Source organism: Equus caballus, chromosome 16 (genome assembly GCF_041296265.1).
Source record: "Equus caballus isolate H_3958 breed thoroughbred chromosome 16, TB-T2T, whole genome shotgun sequence".
Taxonomy (NCBI): domain Eukaryota; kingdom Metazoa; phylum Chordata; class Mammalia; order Perissodactyla; family Equidae; genus Equus; species Equus caballus.
In genome coordinates, this window is record NC_091699.1 from 15,333,642 (window position 1) to 15,347,719 (window position 14,078).

Sequence of the window (14,078 nt, forward strand, 5' to 3'; positions counted from 1 at the left end):
TCTGTGTCTGTGGAGATGATGATGTGGTTTTTATTCCTCATTTTGTTAATGTGATGTATCACATTGATTTTCTGATGTTGAACCATCCCTGCATCCCTGGTGTGAATCCCACTTGATCATGGTGTATGGTGCTTTTAATGTATTGCTGTATTTGGTTTGCCAATGTTTTGTTGAGGATCTCTGCATCTATGTTCATCGGCGATATTGGCCTTTAATTTTCCTTCTTTGTGTTCTTATCTGGCTTTGGGATCAGGGTGATGTTGGCCTTGTAAAATGTGTTAAGAAGTGTTCCATCTTCTTCAGTTTTGTGGAATAATTTGAGAAGCATAAGTATTAATTCTTCTTTGAATGCTTGGTAGAATTCTTCAGACTACTTTTTGGGAGGTCTTTGATTACTGTTTCAGTCCCTTTACTTGTGATTGGTCTATTCAGATTCTCTGTTTCTTCTTGATTCAGTTTTGGGAGGTTGTATAAGAATTTATTGATTTCTTCTAGATTGTCCAATTTGTTGGGATATAGTTTTTCATAGTATTTTCTTATAATTCTTTGTATGTCTCTGGTATCCATTGTAATTTCTCCTGTTTCATTTCTAATTTTATCTATTTGAGCTTTCTTTTTTTCCTTTTCTTTTTTGTTAGGAAGATTGGCCCTGAGCTAACATCTGTTTCCAGTCTTCCTCTTTTTGCTTGAGGAAGATTGTTGCTGAGCTAACATCTGTGTTTCCAGTCTTTGTCTATTTTGTATGTGGGATGCCACATCATGGGCTGATGAGTAGTGTGTAGGTCTGTTCTTGGGATCTGAAACCATGAACACCAGGCCACCAAAGTGGAGCTTGTGAACTTAATCACTACACCACTGGGCCGGCTACTGTATTTTTCCTTAGTGAGTCTGGCTAACGGCTTGTCAATTTTGCATATCTTCTCAAAGAACCAGCTCTTAGTTTCATTGATCCTTTCTACTGTCTTTTTGGTTTCAATTTCATTTATTTCTGCTCTAATTTTTATTATTTCCCTCCTTCTGCTGACTTTGGCCTTTGTTCTTGTTTTTCTACTTCTGTTTTATGTAGTTTAAGATTGCTTATTTGAGATTTTTCTTGTTTGTTAAGGTGGGCCTGTATTGCCACGCATTTCCCTCCTAGAACCACTTTTGCTGCATCCCACATGAGTTGGTATGGTGTATTTTCATTTTCATTTGTCTCTAGATATTTTTTGCTTTCTTCTTTAATTTCTTCAGTGATCCGTTGATTGTTCAGTAGCATGTTGTTTGGTCTACACACATTTGTCACTTTCCCAGCTTTTTTCTTGTAGTTGCTTTCTGGTTTCATAGCATTATGGTCAGAGAAGCTGCTTGATATGATTTCAGTCTTTTAAATTTATCAAGGCTTGCCTTTTTCCCCAGCATATGGTCTGTCCTTGAGAATGTTCTGTGTACACATGAGAAAAATGTGTATTTTGTTGTTTTTGGATGGAGTGTTCTATATACATCTGTTAAGTCCATCTGTTCTAGTTTTTCCTTTAATTCCAGTATTCCCTTGTTGACTTTGTGTCTGGATGATCTATCCATTGATGGGGTGTTAAGGTCTACTATTACTGTCTTGCTGTTAATATCTCCATTTAGGTTTGTTAATAGTTGCTTTATGTACTGTGGTGCTCCTGTGTTGGGTGCATATATAAGTGTTATGTTTTCTTGGTGGAGTGTCAGTTTCATCATTATATACTGCCTCTCTTTGTCTCTCATTTCCTGTTTTATCTTGAAGTCTGCTTTGTCTGATATAAGTATGGCAACACCTGCTTTCTTTTGTTTGCCATTAGGTTGAAGCATCATCTTCCATCCCTTCACTCTGAGCCTGTGTTTGTCTTTAGAGCTGAGAAGTGTTTCCTGGAGGCAGCATATTGTTGGGTCTTGTTTTTTCAATCCATCCTATTACTGTGTCGTTTGATTGGAGTATTCAATCCATTTACATTTAGAGTGATTATTGAAATATGAGGGCTTAATGCTGCCATTTTATCACTTGTTTTCAGGTTGCTCTGTATTTCGCTGGTCTCTTGTCCCATGTATTTTGAACTACCAATTGAGTTTGGTAGTTTTCTGTCATGATTTTCTCAGTTTTCTCTTTAGTTATCATTTGTGTGTGTGTTCTGATTATTTATTTATAATATTAATTATATTGATATAATTGATAATTATATTATATATTATAATTATATAATTATATATTATAAAATGTATATATATAAAATTATATTATAAAATATATGTAAAACATATATTATAAACATATATTTATAATATTATATATTATAAAATGGTTTTATATGAGGTTTCATAAAAAATCTTATAGATGAGATAGTCCATTTTTTGATAGCATCTTATTTCCTTAGTCTAAGCCAACTCCATCCCATTCCTGTCCCCCCTTCTACATTATTGTTGTCACAACTTATTCCATCTTGTGTTGTGAGTTTCTGGTTATAATGATGAGATTATATAATTATATAATGGTGAGATATTTTTGATGTTTTACTTCCCTTTATCTTTAGTGTTATATTTAAACATTTGCTAATTTTTTCTGGTGGAGAGCTGTAATTTTCTGGTTTTGTCTGCCTATTTCCTTGCTCAAGGCTTTGTAAACCGTTTCTTTTTTTCCACGCATGATGGCCTTCTTGATCATTCCTTGGGATGGGGGTGGGAGGGGGTGTCTTGTGGCAATGAATTCCTTCAGCTTTTCTTTACCTGGGAAAGTTTTTATTTCTCCATCCTATCTGAAGCATATTTTCAATGGATAGTGTATCTTTGGCTGAAAGTTTTTTATCTTCCACAATTTCAAATATATTATTCCACTCTGTCCTAGCCTGTAAAGTTTCTGCTGAGAAATCTGCTGAAATCCTGTGAGGGGTTTCATAGTAAGTTGTTTTCTTCTGCCTTGCTGCCCTTAGTATTTTTTCTTTGTCATTGAGTTTTGCCAGTTTTACTACTATATGGCTTGGAGAAGGTCTTTTTACATTGACATAATTAGGAGTTCCATTAGCTTATTTTACTTGTATTTCCAGCTCCTTCCTCAGGTTTGGGAAGTTCTCCACTATTATTACTTTGAACAAGCTTTCTGCTCCATTCTTTCTCTCTTCTCCATCTGGAATACCTATAATCCTTATGTTGCATTTCCTAATTGAGTTGGATATTTCTTGGAGAATTTCTTCCTTTCTTTTTAGTTTTAGTTCTCTCCTCCATCTGAAGCATTTCTATATTTCTGTCCTCCAGATTGCTAATTCTGTCCTCCATAATATAAGTTCTGTTTTTCAGAGTCCATATTTTTCTTTGTCTCATTCATTGTTTTTTTTATCTCCAACATTTCTGATTGGCATTTCTTTATAGTTTCAGTCTCTTTTGTTACAAATTTCCTCTGTTCGTTAATTTTGTTCCTGATTTCATTGAACTGTCGATAACGAATTTTCTCGTAACTTGTTCAGGTTTTTTGGGTTTTTTTTTGTGAGGAGGATTGGCCCTGAGCTAACATCTTTTGCCAGTCTTCCTCCTTTTGCTTGAGGAAGATTGTCACTCAGCTAACATCTATGCCAGTCTTCCTGTATTTTATGTAGGATGCTCCCACAGCATCACTTGACCAGTGGTGCTAGGTCTGTGCCCAGGATCCGAACCTGCAAAACCCAGGCCACCCAAGTGGAGCATACAAACTTAACCACTACGCCACTGGGCCAGCCCCTTGTTGACTTTTCTTATGATGGTTATTTTGAATCCTCTTTCATTTAGATTGTAAATTTCTGTATTTTCAGGATTGATTTCTGGGTACTTGTCATTTTCCTTCTGTTCTGGAATATTAATATATTTCTTCATGCTGTCTGATGGTTTGGATTTGTGCCTTTGCATAGGGGTAGTATCTGGTTGTGGATGCCACCTCCCGCCACTTGGGGCAGTTCTGAGTCTGACACGATTCTTGGTGTCTGTGCCTCTCCTTTGGAATCTATGCTGACAGGGCCTGTCTGTGTTTGCCTGCTTGCCTGCTCACAGCTGCTCGTTTTGTAAGGTATGGCTGGGTGCTCTAGCTGACTGACTGAGCTGGAGTGCTAGATGAAGGGAGTAGTGTTTTCTTTTGCTTGCATGTTCCTGGGTGAGTTCTCACTCTGCCCTTGTTATCTGCTCTCTGGGGTGCTGGTTTGATGAAGACACCCCCGCAGTAGCTTACCATCCTCTGTGTGGAGCTTTCCCATTGGCTGTGAGGGAACTTGGAGAGTGTAGGCATTCCTGTGGAGAGCTGCTCCTCCCCCTCTTTTCTAAGAGCTGCACGCAGTCTCACACCCTGGGTCACTGCCAGGGAGGGAGAGGAGATTCCATTACCTCCTTCCACTTCCTCCCTGCTGGGTCCAGCACCCTCACCTTCAGTCATATGACTGCGTGGGTCTCTCAGACATCTTTTGTGTTGTGTGAATGTCCTCTGTTGGTATATGAATGTCCTTTTCATTGTATCTTATGGGAGAGAGTCTAAGGGAAGCGATTACTCCACTATGATGCTGACGTCACTCAACTTCTATCTGTTCTTTAGTAGAGTTATCCAGTATGTATATCATTCTCAGCCAGATGAGCTTGTGTAGATAACCAAAGTAGATAGGTTATGGTTAGATATAACCTACCACATTTTAGCATTTATGGAAGACTTCTGTTCTTCATTTGTTTATTTAAAAAATGTTATGGGGCTGGCCCAGTGTTATGGTGGTTAAGTTTACGCACTCTGCTTCGTGATGGCCCAGGGTTCACAGGTTCAGTTTCTGGGTATGGACCTACACACCACTCATCAAGCCCTGCTGTGGCAGTATGCCACATACAAAATAGAGGAAGATTGGCAACAGATGTTAGCTCAGGGCTGATCTTCCTCACCCCCCCTCCCAAAATATATATATATTTATCAAATGCTTTTATGTATGTGTGGCTCTGTTGTAGGTGCTGGTGATAGAGTGGATAAAGGTTTCTGCCTGAATAGAGCGTATATTCTAGTGAAAACAAAGTAGCAGACTGGGGCCAAACCTTGTTAGTGGTCTCAGACTGCTGGTGTTTTAATGCTTATGGGTGTATGGAAAATCCACAGATGGCTGTTGTGGGCTGAACTTACCTTTTTGGTCATTAAAACAGTGCTGTGAAACAGAAATGTATTTTAGAGAGAGAATATAGAATATATTCTATATATAGAATATAGAAAACAGAGTTAAGCGATTATCTGACCAACCTTGATTTGGAGAGGTTCAAATATGTGAAGTTGATAGTTTTCTTTTTAGATTCTTAGTTCCCATAAGTGACAGCGTATGGGTTCGATCCTATAGCAGTTCATGTCACAGACATTTGAGCATCAATCAGAAGCAAAGAAGGTACTGTGCCAGGTGCTAGTAGTTAAACAGTAATTTTTAGGGATTTTTAGAAGTATTAGTTTTGATCTACCTTTCAAGTTTTCTTTTGCATAATCTAAGTCTAAAAGCAATTTTCGTTATTTCAAACATTTTTTGAAAGGAATAGACAAATGTTGAAATAATTCAGAAGTGAAAAAAGAACCGCTCCCTTTAATCTCTGATGTCCAGCCCCCAGTTCTTCTTCTTGGAAACAAGCATTTTTACCAGTTTTTTGTATATCCGTCCAGAGATATTTTGCAAGCATATGTGTGTACATGTTTTTATTTATATCCCACGTTTTAAAACCTCAAATAGAGGCCTACTATTCAAACAGTTCTATGCCTTGCTTTTTTCCTCATAAAACATATCACTACTTATAAACTTGCATCATTTTTTAACAGCTGCATAGTGTTTCGTGTTACGTATTTACCATAATTTTATTTCTTTGGATTTCCCCTATGCTCCCATAGCATTGAGACAACCAGTGCTAGTCTCAGACTGCTATCAAGTCTTGGCCACAATCTGCTGCTTTATCTCCACTAGAATTTCAGCTCCATTAGTTTTCATGGACAGACACAAGGTGTATCACTTAGGATACATTCAATTGTAAATAACAGTAACAGAATATCTAATGATGACTTAAACAGTAAAGACTTTAAATTATCTCATATAAGCAAAAGCAAGGAGATAGGTAGTTCAGGGCTAGTTCAGTGGCTTGGTAATATTTAGGACCTAGATTTTTCCCTTTCTAACTCTGTTTTCCTCAGTCTGTTGGCTTTTCAGTTTCCCATGTAGCCTCATAGTTGTAGGATGGCTGCCTCAGCTCTAAGCAGCACAACTAACTGCATTCAAAGACAGGAAATTGAGGGCAAAATATTTTTCTACTGGGAAAGCTCTGTCATTTTAAATGGAAAGAAAATAATTCCCAGAAATCTCCTAAACAGTGCTTGATGAACTTCAGTGTGTAAGACTCACCTAGGGAGCTTGTTAAAACACAGATTCCTGGGATCCACCAACAGAAATTCTGAAATCCATAGTTTGAGAGTGAAGCCTGAGAATTTGTCTTTCTAATGAGCTCCCATGTGATGCTGTGGATCAGCAAACCATGGTTTGAGTAGCACCTCCGTATGTGACATCTCCTTACATTTCAGAAAGGGTCATATTGCTGCCCCTGACCTCCCATTTCTCATGGCTGAGAAAGTGATTATCTAGCAAAGAGAACATGATAGCCATACTTGGCTTCAACCAATCATGAGTCATCTCTTAGAGTTGGGCATATCGCCACCTTGAACAAAATGTGAGTTCTGATTCGTGAGGAAGAAGGGAGAAATGGCTGTTGGGTTGACAACTAACAGTGTCTAGCACTTTTGCTATTACAAATAATGCTGCAGTGAATATCCACATTTCCAAAGAAAAGGTAGGTGTAATTAAAATTTCTAAATTGTGTTCTGAAGAATTGGAATCAGTTTACATTCCCATCAGCATTCTGTGAGTGCTTGTTTCCACACAATCCTTACAAATTAGATGTGTTATCAGACACTTTGATTTTAGCCACTCTGATAGGAAAAAAGTGGTATCACATTATAAGTTTAATTTACATTGCTCTTTATGAGTGAGGTTTTTATCTATATAAAAATCATATGTCTTTTCTGTGAACTTACTGTTCATGTTAAACTTTGGTTCTGTTTTCATTGATTAAATGTTTTTTCCTTTATGAATTTGTAGGAGCCATTTATGTAATGAAATCAGCGTGTTATATGTGTTGCAAATATCTTTTCCCAGTTTGTTAGTCTTTTAAATTTGATTGTTTATTTATTTTGTTATAAAAGCACAGTGTTATACAGGATTGTAAGTTTTGCTTTTGCCAAGCTATGTGGATCTAGATCTTGAATAATAGTGTAATACACATCCTTACCAAAATTTTTAGATGATGCTGAAACTGGAGGGTTATGTAATACGTTGTCACAAAATCAAGGTGATCTAAACAGGATGAAGTATGGAAGTAGCAAGATAGTTGTGACAGGAATCTAAGGCCCTACTCTTTAATGGAAATGATCTGGCCTGAAATAGTTTGCTTTTCATTTGAAAGCCACCATAATCTAAGGTAGTTGTATGACATGGCTTTCAAAAGAGGCTAACAGTGATGAACATTTATAGATGTACAGTGCTAGATTTAAGAGAAGTAATAGTTCCTTTGTTCTTGTACTGTCAGGTTAAATCTGGAGTATTGTGTCCACTTAAGTAGGACAATGGTAATCTAAATTGTCCAGATGAATGTGACCAGAATACTTGGAACTCTAGCCACTGTATCTCATGAAGAACTGTTGAATTAGGAGCTGTTTTGCTTCAGAAGATAATATTTGGAAACTATCTAAACATATTTTAAGAGTTGTTTTAAGCAAAACAGAGCAGACTTCTCATCTGTATTTCTCCAGAGGACAGACAACAGGTAGAAGTTATGTCGGAGGTGCATTTCATCCCACTGTGGGGGGAAGACCTTTTGCACAGTAAGATCTATCCAACAATGGAATAGACTACTTTCGGAAGTCTCTTGTCATTAGAGAGATTGCGGTATCAGCTGGATGATTGTCTTCTGGAGATATTATGAAATATGTTTCTGCAAGAGTTTGTACTACATGATCTTTCTTGTCCTTCTCAGCTCTTAAGATTTTCTGATCTCAAGTAGCCTCTCTCCATTATGCTAATATTGGTAATGATGAGAAAGTAATAAAAAGTTTTGTTGAGCTTAGTTTATTAATAACTGGGGAAGAAAAAAATGAAATGTTTGCTGACCAGCAAGAGAATGTAATGCTAAAAAAGTGCTTTTTAAGAAAGTAGAAAGTAGAAAAGTAGAATATTAGAGCTGTAGATGGAATTTCATTCTTATTTTATTTATTAGTTATTTCAACAGAGCATCTCTTAAGACTAATCTTTCACAGGCATAATTTGGGACATGTTATCCTCACGGATTGTTAGAGAGTTTGTAATTTTATTAGACTACCTAATAAAAAGTAAAGCTTGCTATAATGTAGAAGAAAACAGGGATTTGTGTGTTAAAACTAGATTTAGTCCTCAGCTCTGCCATTTGCTGTGTGCAGAAGGAAATTTAATGATGGGATTTAATTTTCTGATCTGCTTTTGGGAGCAGTATCTACCTTTCAGACTTGTGTACACTAGGAATAATTTACTGTAAGCTTAATGCCCGGCACAAAGATGACACATAGATGGCATAAGATTAATGCTAATTATTATTAGTAGCAACTGTTCTGACAACATTGCTTAAAATTTGGTCTTCTATTTATACATGTGCAGCAAGGTAAGCTGGGAGATTATATCAACAAATCCGTTTGTATCTTCAAGCTTTACAAATATAGCCTAGGAATTAACCACTTTTGTGTGGGTTTTTCCACACCATAACCAGTTGTCCAATTCTGTGATGGGTGTCCCACAATTCATTTCAGACACTGTCTACCTGGAATTAATGTCATATCCTAGAAGTTAAAGGGCTCAGTTCCACAAGACTGCCCCAACTGTAGACACCAGTTTCAAGTCCTGGGTCACCTGTACTTCTAACCAACTTTGCTACAAATTCAGGGGTTCCCACACCCCCCTCCTCTGCTTCACTAATTTGCTAGGATGATTCACAGAACTTGGGAAAGACACTTTGCTTACATTTATAGGTTTATTATAAAGGATATAACTCAGAAACGGTCAAATGGAAGAGATACATAGGGTAAGATATGGGGAGCTTACATGCCTTCTTCCATTCCCTCCTCACCCTCCCAAAACCTCAATGTGTTGAGCCATTCAGAAGCTTTCTGCTGTTGTTTAGGGTTTTTTTTTTTTTTTTTTAAGATTTTATTTTTTTCCTTTTTCTCCCCAAAGCCCCCTGGCACACAGTTGTATATTCTTCATTGTGGGTCCTTCTAGTTGTGGCATGTGGGACGCTGCCTCCGCGTGGTTTGATGAGCAGTGCCATGTCCGCGCCCAGGATTCGAACCAACAAAACACTGGGCCGTCTGCAGCGGAGTGCGTGAACTTAACCACTCGGCCACAGGGCCAGCCCCTGTTGTTTAGGGGTTTTTGTGGAGGTTTCATTACCCAGGAATGACTGATTAAATCATTGGCATTGGTGATTAACTCAGTCTCCAGCCTCCCTCCTTTCCCCAGATCAGGGCAGGGCCTGAAAGTTCTAACCTTCTAATCACATGGTTAGTTCCTCTGGCAACTAGCTCCCAGCCTGAGGCTGTCCAAGGCTCACCAAGAGTCACCTTATTAACATAAACTCAGGTATGGTTATAACAGACTTATTATGAATAACAAAAAGAACTCCTATCGCTCAGGAAATTCTAAGAGTTTTAGGAGCTCTGTGCCAGGAACTGGGGGCAAAGACCTGAGCTAACATCGGTTGCCAATCTTGCTCTTTTTGCTTGAGAAAGATTTGCCCTGAGTTAACATCTGTGCCAATTTTCCTCTGTTTTGTATGTGGTTTGCTGTCACAGCATGGCCACCGACGAGTGGTGTAGGTCCATGCCCGAGAACTGAACCCGGGCTGCCAAAGCAGAGCATGCCAAACTTAACCACTAGGCCACGGGGCTGCCCCCAAATATATATTTCTTATCATACCAAACCATTACATAAAACTAGGTCTTGTTTTTAGAGCAGAGGGCTGGGTTTCAGAACATCAGTATTGAATTCCCTCTAGATCATTGATATGTTTCTGTATTGGGCTGTGGTGCCAGGGTTTTGATTCTTGGTAATGTAAATAACATTTGTTTTGAGATCCTTAGCTGGAAGGTGCCGCTGAAACAGCTAAATTCCCCCAGTTCATAGGTAGAATGAATTGGAGGGGGAAGAGACTTGCAAAGTTATGAGGACAGTTGGATATATCATGTTGTAATCCTGGACTAAGTGAAAAAAGTATTCAAAAATAAGTTTTCCTGTCCTATTGTGAGAATAAACATCTGTAAAAACACTGTTGATAAAGAGTGCTCTCAAAACATTTTTTTCAAAAGTATTTCAAGTTTTGAGGCTGGTCTTGTGGTATAGTGGTTAGGTTCATGTCCTCCGCTTTGGTGGCCTGGGATTCACTGGTTTGGATACCGGGCACAGACCTATGCACTGCTTATCAAGCCCTGCTGTGGCAGGTGTTCTACATACAAAATAGAGGAAGATGGGCACAGATGTTAGCTCAGGGCCAATCTTCCTCAGCAAAAAGAGCAGGATTGGCAGCAGATGTTAGCTCAGGGCTAATCTTCCTCAAAAGCAAAAAAAACCTATTTCAAGTTTCAAACTGAAACTTTAAAACAGTCACTGGTGTGTGACAAATTGTTATTTTATAATAGTTTGCCAATGAATAATACTGAATAAAGCCAGTACATAAATTTTGTATGTTTATGGTAAATAATTCTAAGTGTATTGAATTTCTGATGTTTCCTGGATCTGTGAACCCAGAATTCTGTCTGTAGCAAATAGTGAAAATATAAAATATAGCTGTGGGCCTTTGTATCCTATTAAGAAGCAAATGAGAAGTGAAGACTCTAAAGCAATAAAGTATACTTATTTCATAATCTTAATTTTAAATATCAGTGGGGCAAAAATCAGGTTAGGGCACCAGGGCATCCAGAATAGTGGTGTATTCCATTTTGATCTGCGTTTCCTATTCTGTTGTTGATTAAGAGCATGAGAGTACATAAACTATGGTGTGTGGTTTACAGTCCTAAACTAAGTTTTGGGAACTTCTGATTCCTGAAACTTAATATTTTCCACCAAACTCATTGGTATTTTTGCTGTGATCTCTTTGCATTCTCGTATACCGGTACCTCCTCGACTTTTACTTATCTCAGTTTGTGTATGGCTCATCGTTCACTAAGCTGACTGGTACATAAAATTTGAGATTATCTTTGATTTCTTCCTGTTCTTGGCTTTTGTTAATCAACAGATGTATGTTTTACTTCTGAAATGTTTCTTCTTCATTGAGCCTTTAGGATGTTCATTTGTTCACTCATTCAGTCTTTCATTTATTCTGACACATTTATTGAGCACCTAATATATGCTAGGCACTGTACAAGGTGCGAGGGATATAGAGGTAAATGGACAGATCAGTTTCCTGCCGTTATGGAGTTTGTAATCCAAGCTTTCATCATTTCCTTTGCACCCTCTTTGAGTTATTGTGATAGCCATTCTTATTTTTTCTGGTTATAAATATAATACATACATACTTTAAGAAGTACAAGGATTATAGAGATGTGTAACACCAAAAGTGGGAGACTCTATATTCTCAGCCTCTAGAGATACCACTGATAAAAATTTAATGTCTTTTCTCTAATTTTTTTTTTGCTGAGGAAGATTAACCCTGAGCTAACATCTTTTTTTTTTTTTATTATGATAGATTACAACCTTGTGAGATTTCAGTTGTACGTTTTTGTTAGTCATGTTGTGGGTACACCACTTCCCCCTTTGTGCCCTCCCCCCACCCCCCCTTTTCCCTGGTAACCACCGATCAGATCTCCTTGTCAATATACTAACTTCCACCTATGAGTGGAGTCATATAGAGTTCGTCTTTCTCTGACTGGCTTATTTCGCTTAACATAATACCCTCGAGGTCCATCCACGTTGCTGTGAATGGGCCAATTTTGTCTTTTTTTATGGCTGAGTAGTATTCCATTGTGTATATGTACCATATCTTCTTTATCCAATCATCAGTTTCTGGGCATGTAGGTTGGTTCCACGTCTTGGCTATTGTAAATAATGCTGCGATGAACATAGGGGTGCAAGGGACTCTTGGGATTTCTGATTTCAGGTTCTTAGGATAGATACCCAGTAATGGGATGGCTGGGTCATAGGGTATTTCTATTTTTAACTTTTTGAGAAATCTCCCTACTGTTTTCCATAGTGGCTGTACCAGTTTGCATTCCCACCAACAGTGTATGAGGGTTCCTTTTTCTCCACAACCTCTCCAACATTTGTCGCCTGAGCTAACATCTTTTGCCAGTTTTCCTCCACTTTATATTTGGGTTGCTGCCACCACATGGCTGATGAGTGGTGTAGGTCCGTGCCTGGGAACTAAACCTGTGAACCCGGGCCACTGAAGCAGAGTGCGCCGAACTTAACGACTACACCCCAGGGCTGGCCCCTCTCTAGATTATTTTTTTAAACATACAGCCAAAACTTTCTAACACATCTCTTTGCCTTTACTCCCTTTCCTGTGTATGTATTACAAATGTTACTAGAGATATCTTGTTAAAAAATGGAGTTGATTGCTAGTCGTTAGCTAACGGGTTAGCTCAAAAACCCTTCAGTGTTTTTCTGTCATCCACAAAATGAAGTCTAAACACCTTAGCATGGTGATTACAGCCTTTTAAAATTTGGTCCCCATTTACTTTTCTTGTGTCTCCAGAAACTTTCCCAGAAGTGGCCCTTCTTACAAGTGGAAATAAAAAATCTCAAGTATGCTGCATTAGTGTCCCCAGTGTGACAAGTAATGCTCTGAATAGGGGAGACAGGCTGATATAAGTAAAGTAATAGTTTATTCGACTTTCTTTTGTGTATTTGCCTTGTCCCACTCACCTTATTACAGCAGAATGAAAAAATGACAGGAGTATTCTTAAAAATGAATACTGAAAAGTATAAAGAAGTTGAAACAATCTGAAAATCCATCCCACAGGGATGATTACCATTAAAGTTTTTGTAAAGATCCTTCTGTACGTGTCTCTTTGAAAATATATGCATGAATAGATAGATGAATATAACATAGTTTTACATAAATAGGATAATATTGTAATGCTGTTTTTCTTTGCCTCAGATAGAGATTTTGGACGTTTTAATGTCAATGAGAGACCAGTGTTCAAGATCGCATATTTCAAGAATGATGAGAAGCCTGAGCTTTCAGGAGCACATCTTACTGCTTGGGAGAGTAAGAAGCTGGTCTGACTTCCCTGACCCTCCAGATTAAAGTAGATGTTGCTTCTCTCGGCTTCTACAGCACCCTGTGGAAGATGGGACACCATGGTGTCCCATCATGGCCATAAGTTACTGCATTCTATTGTTTGTCTACCTACCCATACCAAAGTCCTTTGTACCTGTCTCTTTGTATTCCTTGGTGCCTGATACCTAGGCCTTTCAGTGTTTGCTGAATGGATAAATGACTAAATGAATGTCTTTGGTGAAGTAAGATGGTTTACCATGAGGAATATGCTGCATATATTCTTTAAAATCATTCATCTCTGTTTGCCTTGACAATTTATTTACCAAATAACCTTTTGGTATTAATTCAGTTTACCAAAGGGATTTTACTGCTGAGAAAAGAAGATACTGATGGTAGACTGGTTGACAGTTATAATTCTGATTATAAATTTGTTAAAATATTCATGCTGTGGGATAGATGGGTATGAAAATTTAGATAACATGAACCATTTTTCCCCAGAGTGTAATTATCATTTCAGATAAGGTAGTATCCAGTTTCTATTTGGGCAGAGGTATAGGTGTGGTGTGGTGTGGTGTGAATAGAAGGCTGGATTCACGTTTGACTCTGCCACTTATTAGCCAGGAGGTCTTAAGCAAATTTCTTAACCGTTTTAGGATTAAGTTTCTTTATTTGCTAAGTGAATAAATGGCTGCTCAGATCTAGTCCATCTCTAAAATGTTATGACTGTAAAATAAGAACCATATTTTATCTCATCCATTGAGACC

The 14,078-nt window shown here is 38.0% G+C and overlaps 1 protein-coding gene across 9 annotated transcripts in view; it reads left to right on the plus strand.

Moving 5' to 3' along the window:
- TMCC1 (transmembrane and coiled-coil domain family 1) overlaps positions 1-14,078 on the plus strand; it is a 251,308-nt gene that overhangs the window by 22,709 nt on the left and 214,521 nt on the right. For 3 of the 9 annotated variants that reach the window (XM_070237203.1, XM_070237211.1, XM_070237206.1), the window contains exon 2: positions 13,192-13,302. The exons of 5 other annotated variants lie outside the window; for them this stretch is intronic. The gene's annotated coding sequence lies outside the window, so the exon portion shown is untranslated. Of the gene's footprint in view, positions 1-5,279; positions 5,370-13,191; positions 13,303-14,078 lie in introns of those variants that run through there. One more of the 9 variants, XM_070237204.1, reaches the window with a different exon arrangement.